Source organism: Tamandua tetradactyla, chromosome 6 (genome assembly GCF_023851605.1).
Source record: "Tamandua tetradactyla isolate mTamTet1 chromosome 6, mTamTet1.pri, whole genome shotgun sequence".
Classification (NCBI taxonomy): Eukaryota; Metazoa; Chordata; class Mammalia; order Pilosa; family Myrmecophagidae; genus Tamandua; species Tamandua tetradactyla.
The window spans coordinates 170171079-170190668 of NC_135332.1; the positions used below are offsets into that span (position 1 = coordinate 170171079).

Genomic DNA, 19590 nt, shown 5'->3' on the forward strand with positions numbered 1-19590 from the left:
GAGTATCTTCAGGGGACTGGACTTTGGTTGAGGCCTGAGTACTTTGGGCTCGGCCTTCATCAGGCGGGGCAAAAGAGGGGGATTTCTGGCAGGAATTCTGCTTCCTAACTCCCACCAGCTTCCTTCTACTCTGCCTTGGAAAGTGGGGTGGGGGTTCTGAATAGCAAAGGTGGTGTTTACAAATGGGGTCACACATACAACCCCTGGACCAACAGTCAGGAACTTTGCTTTAATTCACTGAGTGATTTTGGTGGCAAGTCACTTCCCATCGATGGGCCTTAGTTTGCCCCTGTATAAAATGCAAAGGTTGGGCTGGATGTTCACTAAGAGCTTGCCTAGGCTGAGCTTTAATGATTCTAACTGCGTATGGGTTACCTTGGGGAACAGAAGGAAGGGGGAAATTGGGTGACACCAGATTCACAGAATCCTTGCAGTGTCCCCCAGGCATGGTACCTCCGTCTCCGTGGGTTCAGGTTACAGTGAACATGAGGGCATGCATGCAGGACACAGGGAGGGTTCAGGATAGCTCATCTTGACTGACATGTGTGGACCCTGCTGCACAGTCAGGGCTAGACAGGCAAGTCCGAGCCCCACCTTCAAGGAGTTCCTAATTCCAGAAGTAGACAAACTGATAATGAGGCACTGCTCATTGTGGAAGATTGAATTATGTACCTCAATTTAGACATGTTCTTAATCTTAATCTACATTCCTGTGGGCCAGAGTCTGTAGTAAATAGGACCTCTTGAAGATGATATTTTTACTTAAGGTGTGGTCAATTGCATGAGGGTGGGTCTTAGTCTGGATTACTGGAGGCTTTACAAAGAGAAAGCCACAGCAAAAATTAAGTGGGAACCCAGAAGAGAAAGGAGAGGTCCTTGCCCTATGATGGGAAGCCAAGGTACCCCAAGGATTGCTGACCAGCCAGCAATGCCACAGTCTTTAAGCAGAATGCAAACATTGCCAATATCTAGATTTTGAACTTCCTCTAGCCTCAAAACCATGTGTCAATAAATTCCTGTTGTTTAAGCCAACCCATTGTGCGATATTTGTCATAGAAGTTTAGGCAAACTAAGATACTCACATATGCTTTGAAGGGTCAGAGGTGATGCTTGCCTATCAAAGACTGCAGGGAAGGGCATCCCAGGCAAAGGGCTCAGCATGTGCAAAGGCACAGAGGCACATAGGATTCCAAGAGGGGAAGCTGGAGAGCAAGGCGGGTCCGGGTCAGACGGGTCCACCTCAAAGGCTGGATCACATCCTGGGATGCTGGAGAGACTGTGAAGGGTTAAATAGGGGGTTGGCTACACATTTCAGCATCAGAGGGAATATGATTTATCAGCATGTAGACTCTGGAGCCAGAGAAGTTGGGTCTCAGGGTGACTGCTTATTAGCTGTGTGACCCTGGTCAGGTTATTAACCTCTTAGAACCTCTGTGTTCTCACTTATGAAATGAAAACTTTATGTAGAGCTGTTATGAGAAGTAAATAGGTAAATACCTGTGACATGCTTTGAACAGTGCCTGGGATGTGGAAGGCACTTGAGCAATGCTTCCGTCAGTTAGGTGTCTGCTTTTTGCACCTGCTCTCCCACAGAGTGGCTGAAATGATTATTTCGTCAACCCTTTCCACTTGGCACTGTGGGGAGTGAAGTCACTGTAGAAAGTCAATCGTCACAAACTGGAACTGGGAACTGAGAGGTGTGGAAGCTCCTGGAAATGCAAGGAGAACTGGCCAGAAAGCTTTTCTGCAGGGTTCTGGGAGGCCAGGCCCTGAAAAGGGCACCCTCTGAGGTCTCGTAGGTTTGTGACGCACAAAAGAGAAGGAACTGAAAAGGGGACCTGAAAGATTTGTTTTCTCGGTAACAGACAAAGGAGGCAGTAAGAATGGAGGGGCAGGGTCTTGGAGGCTCCAAGGAGCTGAATCACTGCCCAACAGCCTGGGCCAGGAGGCCCTCAGAGGTCATCTGGCCCCCACATACCAAAATGGTGGCCACTAGACTTGACGTGACTCGAAGATCTGTTTTAACTTTACAGCATTTAATAAGATTAAAAGATGAAAATAGTTACAATCTTTTTATAATTTGGAGATTTTTTTTAGAAAAAATGTCAGATGTCCAGCTTCTTATGAAAATCAGAATATCTGTGAATAGCAGGCTGATGAAATTCCTATGTGGCAACGATCAGTGGGAATTGAACAGTAGTTGTCCCTACATAAGCTCCACTTAACTCATTTTTGTTTCCTTCCCTGTCCCTGTAAGCAGTTGCATGTAGGATTTGCCATGTCTCACCCAATACTCATTTTACAGATGAGGAAACTGAGACCCGGGTCAGAGTTGTGACCCATCCAATTGTACGCAAGTCAGTGATCAAGTTTAGAAGAAAGCCCAGGTCTCCTAACACACTCAGCCACACGTTCACACCTCTGGTTTTCTTCCTTTGCCTTAGTCCCTGAGGCCAGGGACCCCTCCTGTATCCCCTTTGCCTAGCATAGAGCTTGGCTCACAATAGGCACAATGAGTAAATGTTTCTGGAATGAATGAATGAATGAATATATGATGAGGGAATCATTTCTTCTCTCCAGAGTCAGACTGATGGGATTTGAATATTGGCTCTACTCTTACCCAGTGACTAGGACACATTATTTAACCTCTCTGGGCCTCAGCTTCTATATCTGTAAAGTGGACATGATAACTGTGCTCATGTCATTAAGCTGATTGTTAAAATTAATATAACTTCATGTATAAAGTCCTTAGCACAATATCTAGCACAGTACTGTCCAATAAAGTAACTGCTAGCCATATGTTGCTATTTAAATGTAAATTTAAATGTAAATTTAAATGAACAAAACCTAAAAATTCAATTCATCAATTGCAGTAGGCACATTTCAAGTGCTCAATAGCTAGTGGCTAGTGGTAGATATAGAACATTTTCATCATTACATAAAGTTCCATTGGGCAGAGGTCTAGAGCATAGTAAGGGCTCTACCTATGTTAGCCATTCCTACAGTTACTATTATTCTTATAGTTATTGTTGCCGTCTCAGCTCCAGGTGGTGCATGAACCCTGGGCTTTGTTCTGCTCCTACGAGGAAAACTTGCACTCATGGCTGGCTAAGCTAAAACTATACCTGACACATACCCTCCCCTTGCAATGCCTTCCCTCTCACCTCCGCCCCACGGATGGCCATGCCAGCAGCTTAGGCTATAAGACGCTGCCAAATGGTAGAGCTCATCAACCTAAGAGCCCTCTCTGCCTCCGTGCCTCCATGAATCTGGGCTCTCTTCTAGGGCCAGGACTGAGTTTTATTTGTTTCCTTGTCCTTAGTGCCTGGCCTCAAAATAAGTTTGTTGGGGATCAAAGGAGCTGGACCTAGGGGTTTTCAAGGTTCTAAGTCAGGAAGTTTGCCCAGTTTTGTGGTCAGAGCGAAGATTCTAATACCAGATGAGGAGCTGGCTGGAGTCAGGGGCCTGTCCAGACTGGCTTCCTGGGGAAATACTGGCAGAATGAGCAGCTTCATGAACGAAGGCAGCTGCCTGGGAAGTCACTGGAAACAGGCCAAGTGGCCAAGGGAGGTAAATGGACATCATGATGTCAAACAGGGACTGAATCTGAAAAGAACTGAAGTTTCAGCATGTCACAGTGGTTAAAAACCACTTGGCTCCTCCCCTCAGCCAACTCCAGTGTAAACCCCAATGTCAACCCAATCTCTGCTCAGGGCTCACAACACCCTTTGGAGCCGGGTCTTCCTGTCTGCCTAACTTCAGCTTTCTGCATGAACATTCTCATACCCTTTCCACCAGCCTCACTCAGCTCTCCACATTCCTCCTGGTACAAGCTTTCCGTGCCCATGCTATTTTCACTTCCTGCTTCACTCTGCCCCAGCCTTGTCATCTGGTGGAGTCCGACTCCTATGCAGGCCTTAGCTTGGATATCACTTCTCCAAATCTCCCCCACCCCACCCTGGGACTAAGTTAGGTGAGCATCGCTCCCCGTCATGAGTTGATGTACACATATGAGGCATCTGCTGCCTGGATTGCTGAGGCTCTGGCTGCTCTCAGGACTGTACCCACTGAGTGGGCAGGACTGGGACTGCCTTATTAACCATTGTATGCACGTGCCTGAGCCATAGAGGGTACTCAGTAATACTTGTTGGATGAGCCAAAACGTGAATTAACGAATGGCATCATCATATTCTTAAGCCAGTCTCAGATAGCTAGCTCTAACAATTTTGATAATATTTTTTTAAATTAAATACTGAAAATGACTTACTCTCAGAAGAGTTTATTTATTTACTTGTCCATAAGAGTAAAATCATACAATCAGCTGTGTATTCTTTGGCTATGATAGTGTAGAGGTTGAGAGCAAGGACTTTGGTGCCAGACTGGCTGGGTTTGAGTTGCAGCTGCGCCACTCAGAAGTTGAGTGATCTTGGGCAAATTACTTAACTTCATTGTCTTAGTTTCCTCATCTGTAAGATGGGGATACTAATAATACTTATCTAATGTTATGAGGATTAAGTTAGTTAGAATTTGTAAAGAGCTTAGAATAGCATCTAATATATGGAAGCACTATATAAAATTTGTTAAATAAAGCAAGTAAAGAATAAATATTAGAAGCAGGATGAGGATCTTTCAGATGACAGTCCCTTCAAGGGTAAAGCTTTGGCCCAGTCCTAGCATAAGGCAAATTCATGACAGAGGTGAAGCTCATTTTTAGCATATGCCCACCCTCTGTCTTCACCCCTTCTTTGTCCTCTGTGGTGTCTCATCCTGCTTCTAACTCTAAGAATTATCATATCCATCTAACACAAATGCTTTCAGATCTGCTAAATATCAATTCATACTCTAGTGAAATTACTATTGGGGTTTAATGTGACCCTCTCTGAAATTACCGTCATGACAGGAGATCTCCCAATTAGTATGGGGAACCCAGGAAAGCAGAAACGGCACCTTTTATTGTGTTGGTGTTCTCATTGGCCCTGCTTCTCCATGCTACTGAGTGCAGCAGAGCTTGGCCAGCCTTATTTATCAAGTCTCCTAGGATGTGGATTCAGGAGTGGGGGGCCCCCTTTAGCTTAATGTAGAGAACCATGGAAATGCATTTGGAGATGAGGGAAAGCTACACCCTGTACATTTAATAGCACAGTTGGGTTTAAAATAAAATTCAGGATCCCGGCCAGCCCTCACTGCCATGCTGAGGTTATGAAGCTTTCAGATGTCACCCATGTGACCTGAACTTAAAGGGGAGCTGTGGTTTCAGATTCAGGGTGGTAGTAACCAAAGATTTAGAAGCAAAGCTCAGCAAGGGACTCGTGACAGGAGGCTGCCTGAAGCCTGTAAATGATGCCATTGTTTGAAGTTACATGCAATCCAAAAAAAAAAAAAAGTGAAAAAGAAAGTAAGAGAGAAAGGAAAAAAAACCCAAACCACTTAAAAATTTTAGGGACAACATCTCTTGCCAAAACTTTTTTTTTTTTTTTTTGAGGAAAAACATACCAAACCTGAAACCAATGAAGCAAACAGGAAAGCAGCGTCTGGGCCTGCTTCCAGGGCAGATGGGAGCCTCTTGGGTTTCAGAATGAGTTGATCATTGCATAAACAAGGTGGCCTCTGGGTGGGGCAGCCCTGACCGGGACTTGGGCCCCTTAATGTCCACATTCTTCAAGCCTGGCAGAGGCCTTCCTGTAGCCCCTGCAATTTGGACCTTGCTTGACCACCTAGAATGTGCTATCACCTTGGCTGTCTCAGCTCTTCCCCAGGTTGACCCTGAGTGGGTGGCCAGATTATTAAGCCCATTTTAAGGAAGAGGAAACACTGAGTTTCAGAAAGGCAACCCTGCCTACTCAAAGGCAGGTGGTAGGAAAAATGCCATGGGCCAGCCAAGGACACGGGACTCTCTCATGCTTTGGCCAGGTAAGCACAGACAGGTAAGAAGGAAAAAGGCACGCCTGACCTTGGGGAAGGCAGAGAGGTGTAACAATGATGTTACCTGAGTTTGTTGAGAGTTTATTGAATGATAACAAGTTCAAACTCCAGAATAAAAGGGCCTGAATTCAAATTCCAGATCCAGGAGGACCTTGGGAAACATACTTAACATTTCTGAGTCTTCTTTTCCTCCTGTGTAAAATGAGGATATACCTACCTTTTAAGGTCATGGCAGAGATTAAATGAGCTGTAGTTTGTACAGTGTAAACTGTACATATGAGTGTAAACTCTTATTACAATGCCCTTTAACATACGTTCTTTGGGGTTTTAAATTTTTTTCTGTTTTTATGTGCATTTTACAGATAATGAAACCAGGCAGTGAGAGATTAAATCATCTAATCCAGTCCTCCCTAATGCAATCATCCCTAATTCAGTAATGAAGCAGAGCTGGGGGCTGACCCAAGGCTTTCGAGGACAAACCTGGATTGCTCCTTGGCCATGCCATATGGGTTCCCTGTACCAGACTTCTTGGACTTTTCCACCATCGTTAACCTTAGGAGTGTCTTGTTAGGTCCTGCACCAGGCCAGCCCTGAGCAGAATCATAACATGGGCATCCAATTCCCCAGGATCCTCTTTCTACTCCATTTTCCCTTTTTGGGGGAAGCCTCCAACTTTCTCTTCCAGGTGCTCAGTGTACTACACTTGCCTTGTTCTTCTGGTTCAACTGACATGAACTCATTCCCAATGTCTACTTAATACCAACCATCATCCCTCAGCAGTTTGGCTCTGAGAGGCTGACGAAGCAATGCCATGAACTTGCCATTGGAACCTCCATATGATCCTGTAACATAGGTGAGATCTATATCCTTATTTTTAGATTCATTCTGGACTCCATATGAATTTGTTGAGTACTTGTTCTGAGTAATCCAGTGAGCTGCTGGGAATGCACTGGTGAGTTCAGACATAGCCCCAGTGCTCCTGGAATTTGGAGTCTAGTGGGAAAGACCCGTGTTAACCAAAAAATCATAGTAATGAATATTTAGCTACAAATTGAAATAAGTTATCAAAGCAAATGTATCAAGTTTTGCTAAAACAGGTGACAGAGAAAACTAACCTTGACTTGGGAGTCAGGGAAGGCTTCCTTCAGGCAATGATGCTTTAGTTGAGATCTGAAAGACTAAGTAAGCATTAACTACTAGAGAGGGACTGGAAGATCTTTCCAGGTGGTGGGATCAGCAAATGCAAAGGCCTGGTGGCATAAGAGGCATTTTGGTGTGGCAGGAAGGCAGAGGACAAGGGGGAAAGTTGTGAGATGGGGCTTGAAAGGCAGGCAGCTGTTATAATAGAGGAACTAGGAAGCTATTTCAGGGGTATGGAGTTCAATGATAGAAGAAATAGGAATCCATCAAAGAGTTTTAATCTGGTGGGGTAATTGGGTTTATAGTTTTAAAAGATCCTCTGGCTGTTGAGTAGAGGCTTGATTGGAGAGAGACTAGAATGGTTGCGGGGAGCCAAGTCAGGAGGCTATGGCAGGGGGCCAGGGGAGAGCTGACAATGCCTTGGACCAGAATTATAGAGGTGGTAGAGACAGATGGGTTTGTGGGCTCCTTAGGAGCTAAAATAGACTGTTCTAGACACAGATGATATAAAAATGAATACAGCATTGAAATCCCTATTTTCAAGGGGATTATAGTCTAAAAAGAAGGGGGCCTCTTTTACATATGTAACACATATACTTGTGCAAGCATCACACATTGGTGAAATGACTGTTAAGATGGTCACAAAGCTTTAACCCTTGCCATATCCATTCCCTTTGCAACATGACTTCCCCATTCATCCCATCAAAATGTTGAGACTATTTGCCTTCCCCTTCCATCTGGGATGATCTTATTATATGCTTTTGTTAATAAAGTGTGGCAGAAAGGGTTGTGTGCTAGTTTTGAGCCCAAACCCCGACCGTGCTTCTGTTATCTCTTGGAACCTCGCACAGCTTCCAGGAGAACCAACCCAAGGTAGCCTCCTTGATGATGCGATACATGGCCCAGTCACCTCTGTCACCTCCTCCAATAGCCAGCCAACTACCAGCATGAGAGCAAACATCTTAGACCAGCCAACTACCAGCAACTGGCCAGCTGACCACAAATGCATGAGTAAGTTTAGCCAAGATCCACTGAGCCTGGCCCAGAGCATCACACACATAGACTCATGAGCAATAATAAATGCTTGTTGTTCAAAGCAGAGGTTGGCAAACTATGACCTGCAGGCTGAGTAACCACCTGTTTATTTATAAACAGTTCCATAAGAATACAATCATGCTTATTTATTAATGTATTGTCTTTCACTTCTTTTGAGCTACAACAATAGAGCTGAGTATTTGCAACAAAGATCTCTGAAGCCTAAAATATCTACTATCTGACCCCTTAAAAAATGCTTGCCTACCCTAGGTTTAAAGTCACTAAGTTTTGGAATAGTTTGTTACACAGCAGTAGCTGACAGGTATATAGGTGCCAGGATAAAGGGACAAGTGAGGGCACAAAGAAAGGATTGGTTAGCTTTCCATTAACTATGGCACAGAGTGGTTGGGAGATGCTCTGTAGAGGAACTGATGTTGAATGTATCTTGATCCAAGTGTTGGTTTTGTCTCAGAAGAAAATGATGAGGAAATTAAGGGCTGGAAAGATTGTGATCAGGCCAAGGTCACATGGTAGATCTCCTGCTTCAGGGACCTTCCCCCTACCCCCAATAGGCAACTTCACCTTTTGGGTAAGAGAATGGACCACGTGGCCAGTTTGAATGGGTTTGAATCCCAGTTCTACCACTTCTGAGATGTGTGTGTTTGGGCAACTGACTTAGCTTCTCTATGTCTTAGTTTCCTCATACATAAAATGGGGAAAATAATACTGATTGCATAGAGTTATTACGAAATTAAATGAGATGATGGGCACACGTTCCAGTATACAATTTTATAATTATAAAGAAATCTGTAGTGATATAAAGACAGTTTAGAATTACTTGTCATGGGGCTTTGCATTTTAACCAGAGTAAGAGATTTCAGTTAAAGAAGAGTTGCTTTGTTCCTGGGATTTTTGCTGGGATGGATGGTTTAGGTCATTGACTACATGCACCCATGAAACCTATACCAGTCAGGGGCCACCTGCTTCACTGCTAGGACCATCTCACTCTGGAGACTCCCACCTCCTGCAGCTTTTGGGGGCCTCTACTCTGGGCTGCATGCTCTTTGTTTCACAACCCACCACAAATAGTGGGTGAGCCTGTGGGCTGAGGAGATTCAGTCACTTTATACTTACCTTTAAAGTTCCCATTTCTCTGGGTTGGGGCTGAGCAAATGCACAAGCTCATTTAGGCGATGAAGGTGACGGAAGAATGTTGTGCCTGATTCAAGAACTGTTCCTCTGAGTACACACCATGTGCCAGGTCCTGTGCTAGGCTCGGGGAGTCAGGGATGTGCCCAGCATAGTTCTTCTGTCTTCCTGGAACTTGGTGGACCAGCGAGCAGATGTTTCCAGTACTAACTAGTGACAGAGGGGAACTCAGGGCCTCAAGGGAGACAGCATAGTTGGGGCTCAGGAAATGATGCTCAGGTGAGTCTCAGCTGAATCTTCAGGGTAAGCAGAAGCTCACAGATAAAGAGTGAGGGGAAAGGCTTCCAGGCAGAGGAGACAACATGAGCAAAAGTACAGTGATGAAACTGCACAACCAGTGCAAGGCCTGGCTAGAGCTTGGTGCTACCAAGCATGGAGTCTGGGTTGAGGAAAAGTAAGGCTAGTGGAGTAAGTAAAGCTTAGACCAGTAGTCATCAAAAGGATTAAAGCAGCAAAGGGGCTGGAAGATAGATAATGGGGTAAATATATAGTGTAACAGATTTGAGTGATTGTCATGGGTCACTGTGATGGGTGATCATTGTTAATTCCTTGGTCCCCAGGAAGAACAGGGAGCAAGGAATATTCTAACATCATCATGGACCCATTCAGCACTGAAGCCCACTATGGTTTTGCCATCTGGTTGCATTCTATTTCTTACCAAACAAGAGATTTTATCATGTTGCCTCATATCGTGTGGTGGGACATGGAGGGGGCTGATAAGCTGTATTGAGTGCCTGTGTAGGGGAGGGGGGAGAAGAGGAGGGGACAAAGACATCCCATCCTGTGCTACATGTCTCCTGATGGGCAGGTCTTTAGCTCTCAGAGAGGACTTTGGTAAGAGTTTGGAAATCCTTTCTGCTCTTCCAGATGAATGAAGAAGTGAATCCAAACCTGGAAGTGGAAATTAAAAAAAAAAGTCCCATCATCACTTTGGAAGCTGAGATGTCAAAGTGTCACAAAAGAGAATTTCTCAATGAGGAACTGGCCAGCAAGGGGAAAAAGTACCCTTTAAAAATACTTCCTGCTAGAAGTCAAATGGTAGGCAAACAAGAGTTGCACCATCAAGGCAATGTTCTTTCTGGGTTCATTTTCTGAGTTTTGAATAGGTTGGTTTCTGTTAAGTGGGTGTCCTGCTCCCATCACCAACTCCCCCAAGAGTTTGAAACTTCCAGGTGATGAGTTTGAACACATCTGGACTGGCCTTGAAGAGGTCCTTGATGTTGAATCTGTAGGGAATAAGAAGAGGGGTGTGGCTTCCCCAGTTGTCCTAGAGTCAGAGTGACCCAGAGCTAGGATGGACATACCCCAAGTCATGCTGTTCATTGACTTGTTCTCATCCAGGTTTATGGGTGCCATTTCTAACTAGCTGGTAGTGATTCCATTCTGCTGCCAGTTATTTGTGCTTCATCTGACCATAATGATTGGAGACAGCTGATATTCTGCTCCAGGTTCATAATTTCAACCCACATGGAAGTTGTAGGAAGATTTCACTTTGGCCAATATTTGTTAACTTCTGACTGCATGGTGGGCCCTGTGCTGGGCTCCAAGATGGAGACCATGGTTGTGGAGGGCTGGGGGGCCTGGAAGCTCTGTTCAACTGGAATGGAACCCTGGCTCTGCCCCTCACTAATTGTGTTGTCTTGGGAGAGCTAATGAACCTCCTGAGCCTGTTTCCATATTTGAAAAGTAAGAGCATTCTTACTCACCACAGAGGAATTAAACACGTGTAAAGTGCTTAAAACATGTAAGTAAGAGCTCAATAAGGGAGAAGTAGACAAGACAAAGATTACTTATGGGGTATTTGCAGGACACAGAGAGAGGTTCCTAACTCATTTTCAGGTGTTTGTGTGAGTGTGTGTGTTTGTGAGAGTGTGTATGTGTTGAATGTGAGTCTATGAGTGAGCATGTATGTATGTATATGAATGTATATGAGGGGTATATGTGTGTGAGTATAAGTCTGTGTATGCCTGTGAGTGTGTGTAGGGAAGTTTGTGTGTAAGAATTGGGTATTAGTGGTGTATATGTATGTGTGTCCATGTGGAGTAACAGTGTATACATGTATGTTGAGAGTTGAATATGTGTAATATGTGTGTGAGGGTTGTGGGTGAGTGTATGTGTGCATGTATGAGATAGTTGCATATGACTACAGGTGTGTATATGCGTGTGAGAGAGAGTTACATGTGAGTATTTGTTGTGTGTGAGTGTGCATGCGTATGAGAATTATATGTGTGTGGTGTGTTGTATTGAGCATGTGGTGTATGTGTATGAAAGTTGCATGTGAATATGTGGGGTGTGCATGAGTTGCATGTGAGTGTGTGTATGTGATGTGTGTGTGTATGTGTTCCTTTAAGGGCAGTGATGTTTGCGCTGAGGACAATCAGCTTGTCAAGAAGGCTGGGAGTCAGGGCTGGTCAGGGAGCCTGGCAAGCGTGTATTCATTTATTCATTCATCAAATGCAGCAAGCATGTATTCAGGGTCTCTTCTGGGCCAGCCTTGTGCTGGGTGGTGGGAAAGCCCTGAATTTTTATTAAACAGTAACCTTCTTTGCTGCCTCCCCCACCACCACCACTGTGGCTCTCTAGAGCCATTCCCAGCCCTATCTGTGCCCTGGAGGCTGACCCTTCAACTAGGGTGATAGGCTTCCTTGTCCCCTGTCTTCTGGCTGAGTTTGGCCCGCTGAGGGGAGCTGGCAGGAGATCAGAGGGCAGAGAGGAAGGTGGGAAGGCTCTCACGGCTGGTTCCCATCAGGTGGTCCCTCTTTCAAGACTCCTGTGATGCCATTTCCTCCCCTAGCCCCTCTGGCTGTGGGGTGGAACAGCCTCTTCTGGTGCGGGGCCCAGGAAGCCTCAACAATCCACTGCTCTGCACAGGGCCCCTTCATTAACTGCTCTTCATCTGCACCATCTGGGGCGAAGTCTGTTTCCTGCCGGACCCTGACAGGTACAGTTCTTATTATTGTCAGTACTCTTAGCTCTTAGTCCTGAGTTTTCTTTTATTTGGTTGAATTCCCAATTCCCTCCTTTTTTCCACCTTTTTGTTGGAAACAAAGCAACAAATCTGCAGGCTGGAGACTCCCTAATGTTTGCTTCAACTCTAAAAATTCCAGCTTTGGCTTTCTGTTCTTTTACCCGCTCTGGAGTGGGGGCTTAGCTCTGGGTGGTTCCAGGGCTACTCCCCCTTTGGAGGAGAAGGGGGAAGATCAGCAGCTGTGCACAACTCTGTCCTGCCAGGGGACCCGCGGGCAGCTGTCAGCAGCCCCAGCAGTTCCTCCTTCAGAAGTGCTCCACTTTCCCCCACTTCTCCTCTTCCCACTTGAAGCAGCCTCCTGCCTTTCTGCGCTCTCTCTCCTTCTGCCCTGGATGCCCAAAGGAGCCGAATGGCCTTCTGAACTGTCTTATGCAACCGGTATGCATTGAGCAACTACTCCGTGTCTGCCTCTTTTCTAAGCAATGAGAACATAGCAGAGGACAAGGCGGGCAATGTACCTGCCCTCATGGAACTGATATTCTAGTGGAAAGATGCACAAAGACACACACAATCCTAATTCATCAGGTGGCATTATATATTAAGATGAAAAATGAAACAGGATAACTAGATAAAAAGTGATGGGGTGGGTATGTGAGGTATTTTATGTAAGGTGGTCGTGGAGGGCATCCCTAAGGAGGTGACCTTTGGGCAGAGGCTAGGAGGCAGTGAGGGAGAGACCCCTGCAGAGGGAGGCATGAGTGCCCTGGGCAGAGGAGGCAGCCAGTGGGGAAGCCTGGAAGTGGGGGCATGTTGGTGTGCTCCAGGAGAAATGGCTGGAGTGGAGCGAGTGAGTGGGGAGGGCTGGAGGTGAGATCAGAGAGGCAGTGAGAACAGCTCTTGTACAGCCTCAAAGGCCATGGTGATGCTTTTGGATTTTATCGCGGGTGAAATGGGACGCTTCCAGGGGATCAAAACGAAGGAGTGTGAGCCGATTAAGTGTTTAAGGATCACTCTGGCTGCAGTGTGGAGAAAAGACAGTGGAGGCAACAGAGGAAGCAGGTAAACCAGGAAGGGACTATTAACAGTGACAATAAAACCCACTACCCCCACCCCTACCACCATATCCACTGCTGTCATCATCAGCAGTGTCATCATCCCACTAGATGTGTGATCTTAGGCAAGTTCCTTTTTCTCTCTGAGATTCAGTTTCCTCATCCATCAAATGGGCATAATAGTAACTACTTTTTCAGGGTTGTTATGAGGATTTCTGTAGCTCATGTATATAGTCTTTAGAGTAAGTGAATGAAATAAATGTTCTTCTCATTTTAGGGATAAGGAAATGGAGATTCAGATACTTAACTGAGGTTATAACTTGCCCACCTGCTTCTAAACATGCCAACCCATCAAAAGGGAACAGCCTCAAGACCTGAGTCCAACACAGAGATGGTTTAGGTTTCTTTGGAGATACAGGACCCCATGAGATTGTCTTCCTAGTCCAGTGGACTCCTAAGATCCTGCCCTCTTTGACCAATGGAAGTCCGAAGTCCTACTCTCCTTGACCACTACAAGTTCTTTCTTGTTGCCTCTGGAACAATTTATCACATCAAGAGGGGCAAATCTATCTTACATGTGCTCTGTTCCTCACCTGCACATCCTCTATAAGAGTAGCTTCTACAAATAATATTTATTCTATAATACCTTGGCCTCCTTAATAATAGCTGCTATTGGTCCCATATTTTCTAAGTGCCAGGCCCTATGCAAAGCATCATATGTACCTCATTTACTCTCCATGGAAATCCTATAAGATTAATATTATTCTCATTTGCATGTGAGGAAATGGGGGTTTAGAAAGGTTAAGTGTTTCATTCAATATCCCACCTCTGATGAGCAGCAGAAACAGAATCTAGGACTTGATAACTTCAAGGTCTGTGCTCTTTTTAGTAATCTTCTCTGCTTTTTATTCCATTGCACATCTGGCTTAGTCAGAATATTCATGTCTGGATTAATTAAATAAACAGTATGATGGGATGAATAAATGGTACAACCTTGGAACTGTGGGGGAGGGTAATGTAGAGTGGAGGAAGAATGGCTGATTGGAATGAGATAGGTTTGGAGGAACCCGCGACTCATGTGTTTGTTAACGGTGTGGTCCTAGGCAAAGTGGAAGTCCCCCAACGATGCCCACGCCCAAATTCCTGGAACCTGCATCCATTACCTTATCCTTACCTGCATAGGGACCTTAAACATGTGCTGAATGCAGTGAACCTTGAGATTGACAGAGTGTCCTGGATTATCCAGGTGAGCCCAAAGTAATCACAAGCATCCTTAAAAGTGTAGGACCCATCCTCTTACTCCCAGCTCTGAGCAAGTACGGAATTTTAGAGTGCAGGGACATCAGACTGAACTGCACATACATGCTGAATTCTCCATGTTTGCCAACTCCATCTTGAACTGTCATTACATCTCCCTTTAGTGGGGCCGTCCAGCTCAAGAAGTATCAGACTGTAAATTTGACAAGCTGGATATTAATGGACTGAAACAGTGCAGATCCCATCTAGCCTCTTCTCCCTTAGAGCTAATTGAAGTAATCAGAAAGCACTAGCTATTGTTTTTAGGATTTAGCACCTGGCTCATTCTCATCACCCAAACTGAACATTTGTATCTCAAACAAATAAAAAGGTGTGTCCTTTGAATAAAAAAATTTGGAGGACCTTTCCCAGGAGTAGTCCAGGACAGAGCCATGTGACGAAAGTAGGGGCAGAAAGATGCTATGTGAGGTCTCAACCTACAGAGGCTGGGGACGCAGGCAGCCGCTGTAACCTGGAAGATGCAAGTTCTCCCATTGAACCTCAAGAAAAGAATGCAGCCTTGCCAACACCTTGATTCTAGCCCAGTGGGACTGGGTGTTGGACTTCTGACTTACACAGAACCCTAGGATAATACATTTGTGTTGTGAAAGCTGCTGTGTTTGTGGTAATTTGTTATGGCAGCCATGGGAAACAGATATAGCAAGTTACTTCAGGCCTTGGCACCTTACTTTTCTCATCAGAAAAATAGAAACCACAAACCTTCTCTCACTGGATTGTTGGAAGAATCAGAAGTTATCTGGCACAGAGCCTGGCACACTGTAGGTGCTTAACTAAACTGGACTGATAGTTAAATTAGAATGTGAATGACTGTTTCTCCAAAACCCAGGCTGTGATTGACAGGTGTCCATCAGGGGCATGGCCAGCAAGTATTGGAAGCTGTTTAGGGCATCAGGCAAGTACAATGGACCATGCAGGTCAGCAAAGGCCTGTCAGAGGAGGTGGGACAGGAGACGTGAGTTGCTGGGACATCACAAGAGAATCAGTTTGTGGCTTGTAAGAAACTAAAGGGTATCTCAAATCCAAGTATTGGAGTTGCCATCCCATGCACGATGGGGTGGATGGCTTCAGGTCCTGCATGGTTCCCTACGGCAGAGGCTCGGGATTAAGAAACACGGGCTTATGTTTCTTGAAGATGATTGAATGATATAGCTTTCGCAGTGTGACTGTGTGATTGTAAAAACCTTGTGTCTGATTCTCCTTTTATCTATGGTATGCTCAGATGAGTAAAAAATATGGATAAAAAATAAATAATAGGAGGAACAAAGGTTAAAATAAATTGAGTAGATTGAAATGCTAGTAATCAATGAAAGGGAGTGGTAAGGAGTGTGGCATGTATGAGTTTTTTTCTTTTTTCTCTCTTTTGTTGGAGAGATGCAAATGTTCAAAAAATGATCATAGTGATGAATACACAACTATGTGATGATATTGTGAGTCCACTGATTGTAACCAGGTCAAGAATGTTCATGTGTCAAGAATGATTGTATGTCAAGAATGTTGGTATGTCAGTTCATTGTTCATAATAAAAATATTTAAAAAAATGGCAATTCAAAAAAAGAAACACGGGCTTCGGCTCCTCGCTGAGCTGAGAACCAGCGGCTGGGCCAGAGCAATTCCCTCAGCTCTCTGAATACCGATTTCCTCATCTTCAAAAATAGAAATAACTCCATCCACCATATGAGTTTGATAGGAAGAAAGAAATTGAGATTTGATTGTAAAAGTTCTTTCAAGGCTGCAGAGGGGGGTACAAATGCGAGTCACAGGTACTGTGCCCACTGCCCAGTGAGGCAGTCTTGCACTGTGGCAATGAAAACCAGCAGAGCTCTATGTTGGAAATAGTCCAACAGAACGCAAGTGACTTGAGGACCATGTTTTTCAACAGTGGGCAAACAAGACTTCTGTCCCCTGCACTCCTAGAAATCAGGTCTGTTCTCAAATCTCCCTAAAAACCCACTTCCTCTCCAGGAACCGGCATAGGCAGGGCAAGGTTACCCACTTTTTCTGGATCTCTGAAGGAAGGTGGCCCCTTCCCTTCCTTTCTCACTTGCCCTGTGACCAGAGGGAAATGACTTTCTCTTTCTGGGCCTTGTTTTCTTTTCAGCGAAATAAAGATGTTGCTCTGGATTAACTCTCCATAAAAGCAAAGAGTGAAAGGATTGATGCCACCACTTCATGGCTAAGCTTTACTTACTAGAAGTCAGACACTCTTCATTTACTGGCTCATTTAATCCTCACAAGAACATTAAAGAAGTAAGGCCTTTTCTTATTCTCAAGCACAGAGAGGCTTTTCTTATTCCCAAGAACTTCCTGCCTGGGATCACACAGCGTGTCCATGGGATGGTTGGGAGTTAAGCTCCACGGGCCATGCTAGTAACCAAGAGCTTCTTACCAGTTCCACCTTCTGTCCTCCTTCAAGGGAGAATCAGAGACCATATTTTGAGAGTTCCCATGAGATGCCACCAACGACTATCTATGTTTTCCTTAGACCCCTTCTTGCCTTGGCTTTAATTCCACTTTCCTGGTATTGTCAAATTACAATTTAACATTTCCTGGAAATTTGGGACTGAGCTGGAATATTCTGAGACATTGCATGCCTTTGTCTTTGTGTTGTTGAATGATCTGTGAGTCCTACATTTTAAATAATTAAAAGAATAGCTCATATTTATCCAGCACTTCCAATATACCATTCTAAATACCTTGCATGTGTTAAATCATAACTCACACCCACCCTGTCTGATGAGGCAGATCTTCTTATCATCTCCATTCTACAGATTAGGAAATGAAAACACAGAACATTGGTGGAGTGTTTTGCCTGTGCCACGCAGAGAAGGGGAGGCATTGCTGGGATGCGGACCTAGACCATCTGGCTGCAGGCACTGGGCTGTTACCACTTCATATGACTCTTTTTCAAGATAGTCTCCTCTGGAAAGTAATTCCATGGGGTGTTCTTAGAAATTCTGTGCAGAAAGGGTTCTGTGGTTAAACAAGTTTATGAAATTATAAATAAAGCTAAGCAAGTTGCTTTATGCCAGGATTCCTCTGTTGAATAACCAAACAGTTGTCAGGAATCTTCAACAGCACAACAGGGCATGCAGACTTTTTAAACTCATTTGATTGTAGGATACTTTCCTTATGTGGATCAGGTCAAGGAACATACTTTGTGAAAATCAGCTCCAGCAGCATTTCAGGTGGGAAGGTGCTGGGTGGGGGTGGGGGGAAGTCATATCTTCAGGGTCTTTCCAGCCCTTTCCCAGTTACACGCCATCACCCCCCACTGTCCCACCCCCACAAAAAAAACTCACCTCCCTCCTCCCCTCTACTGACCCTGTGACACTGCTGTGCACTTAGCATCTGTTCAGGGAAAGAAAAGCTCATGTGCTGAGTTTCCAAAACCCTTGGTGCTCTTTCAGTACACCAGGGTGGTACTTTGTCATTTAAAGAATCTTTTCTAAAGTAAATGATTTCTGGTAAAGCAAATCAGCACTCCTAATTGACTTATGCTATTGATTAGTTGAGATTTTCATGAAATAGGCCCTTAAAGTGAGGCGCATTTGGATTTCCTCCTGTGAACAGAGGGAAATGTTGGATGGCAGAACAGGGTGTGGGTTTTTTCCAAAAGTTGCACAAAATAATAATTTTATTTTGCTTTTCCTCTACTCTTGTTGACAACTGGGGAATCCAGCAGCTTGCTTGAGAGTTTAGAGTTGATTAAATACGGGGTGGGGTGAGGGTGGGGCATGAGGTCTAAGAGTTAAATCTTAGAAAGCCTTGGTTGTCTAACCTGTTGGCCTTTCTTGCTCACAGAGCCTGTGGCTAGCTCTGAGCCTGCTTATCTCTAGGAGGCAAGACTTTCTCCTGGCTGAGTCTCATTTTTCACATTTAAAATTCAACACTCTACATGTTTACCAAGCACCCACGATGGACTTTTAAGCCAGACACTGTTGGTTTAGTCACTCGTTTAATCCACACAAGAACTTCAGGCCCTGGAGACATAGAGATGACTAAAGGATACTGTCTGCCTTGGAGGAGAACTCCATTTGGTAGAGATGTGTGTGTCAAATACCCAGCCAACAGAACTTATGATAGAATGTAAGGGTCAACAGAAATGGTCAAGCACAGATGTTGAAAAGTCCTAATAGGGTGCGGGTGTGGAGGAGGGCAGAGTCTGGAAAGTTTTCTTTGTAGCGGTGGCAATTGAGTTGGGCTTTGAAATATGAATAAGGTGCAGCAATGCAGAGAAGCAAGTGGGAAAAGCCTCCTGGGGAGGAAACAGCTTGAGTGAGGGCAAGACTTGAGAAAGTTCAGTGGATGTTATTAGTTTGTCATTGACAAAGTGGCATTAGAGCTGAGTTCTTTGCTGTTTCTATGGCAACTGATGACCTCTTATATGTCTACTCCCCCCAACTCCTGGCAATGATTGAAAGCCTTCTATAGAGAGAAATTCTAAAAATCCAGGGAAGTTATTTAACCTCTTGGCAGCCCACTTTTCTCCTCAGTAGAATAGGAATGAAGTGCCTACCTCATGAGGTTAAGATAAAGATTAAGAGTGAATGATGTAGGGTGGTGCAATGGTCTCAGTGGCAAAAATTTGCCTTCCATGCTAGAGACCTGGGTTCAATTCTTGCAGCCTGCCCACCATGCCCTCCCACCCCCCAAAAAAGAGTGAATGATATATGGAAAGCTTTGAAACTGCAGATGGCATCTGATAAATGTTCAACAAAAATTATTATTATTATTATTGTGGTATGCTTGAAAATCTCAACAAGGCAGGCACACTTGGTCATTTCTGCATCTTCTGCATTTACCAGTGTCTGAGCTGGATAACTTGAATGGCTGAATGCGTACATATGAGAAACTATCCTTCCTCCCTAAGAAGCATAAGGTGGTAATTGCCTCTCCTTGAGGTTCCAGACCCCAGACCTCAGCCTGGGTAGACTCACCACCACTGAGC

The 19590-nt window shown here is 44.7% G+C and overlaps 1 long non-coding RNA gene across 1 annotated transcript in view; it reads left to right on the forward strand.

Annotated features, from left to right (window-relative positions):
- Nucleotides 1-5583: 5583 nt before the first annotated feature.
- LOC143686500 (uncharacterized) overlaps nt 5584-19590 on the forward strand; it is a 28582-nt gene continuing 14575 nt past the window's right edge. Inside the window, exons 1-4 of the long non-coding RNA XR_013177200.1 lie at nt 5584-6774; nt 7913-8072; nt 10173-10343; nt 12100-12246. This is a non-coding gene — a long non-coding RNA (uncharacterized LOC143686500). The remainder of the gene's footprint in view (nt 6775-7912; nt 8073-10172; nt 10344-12099; nt 12247-19590) is intronic.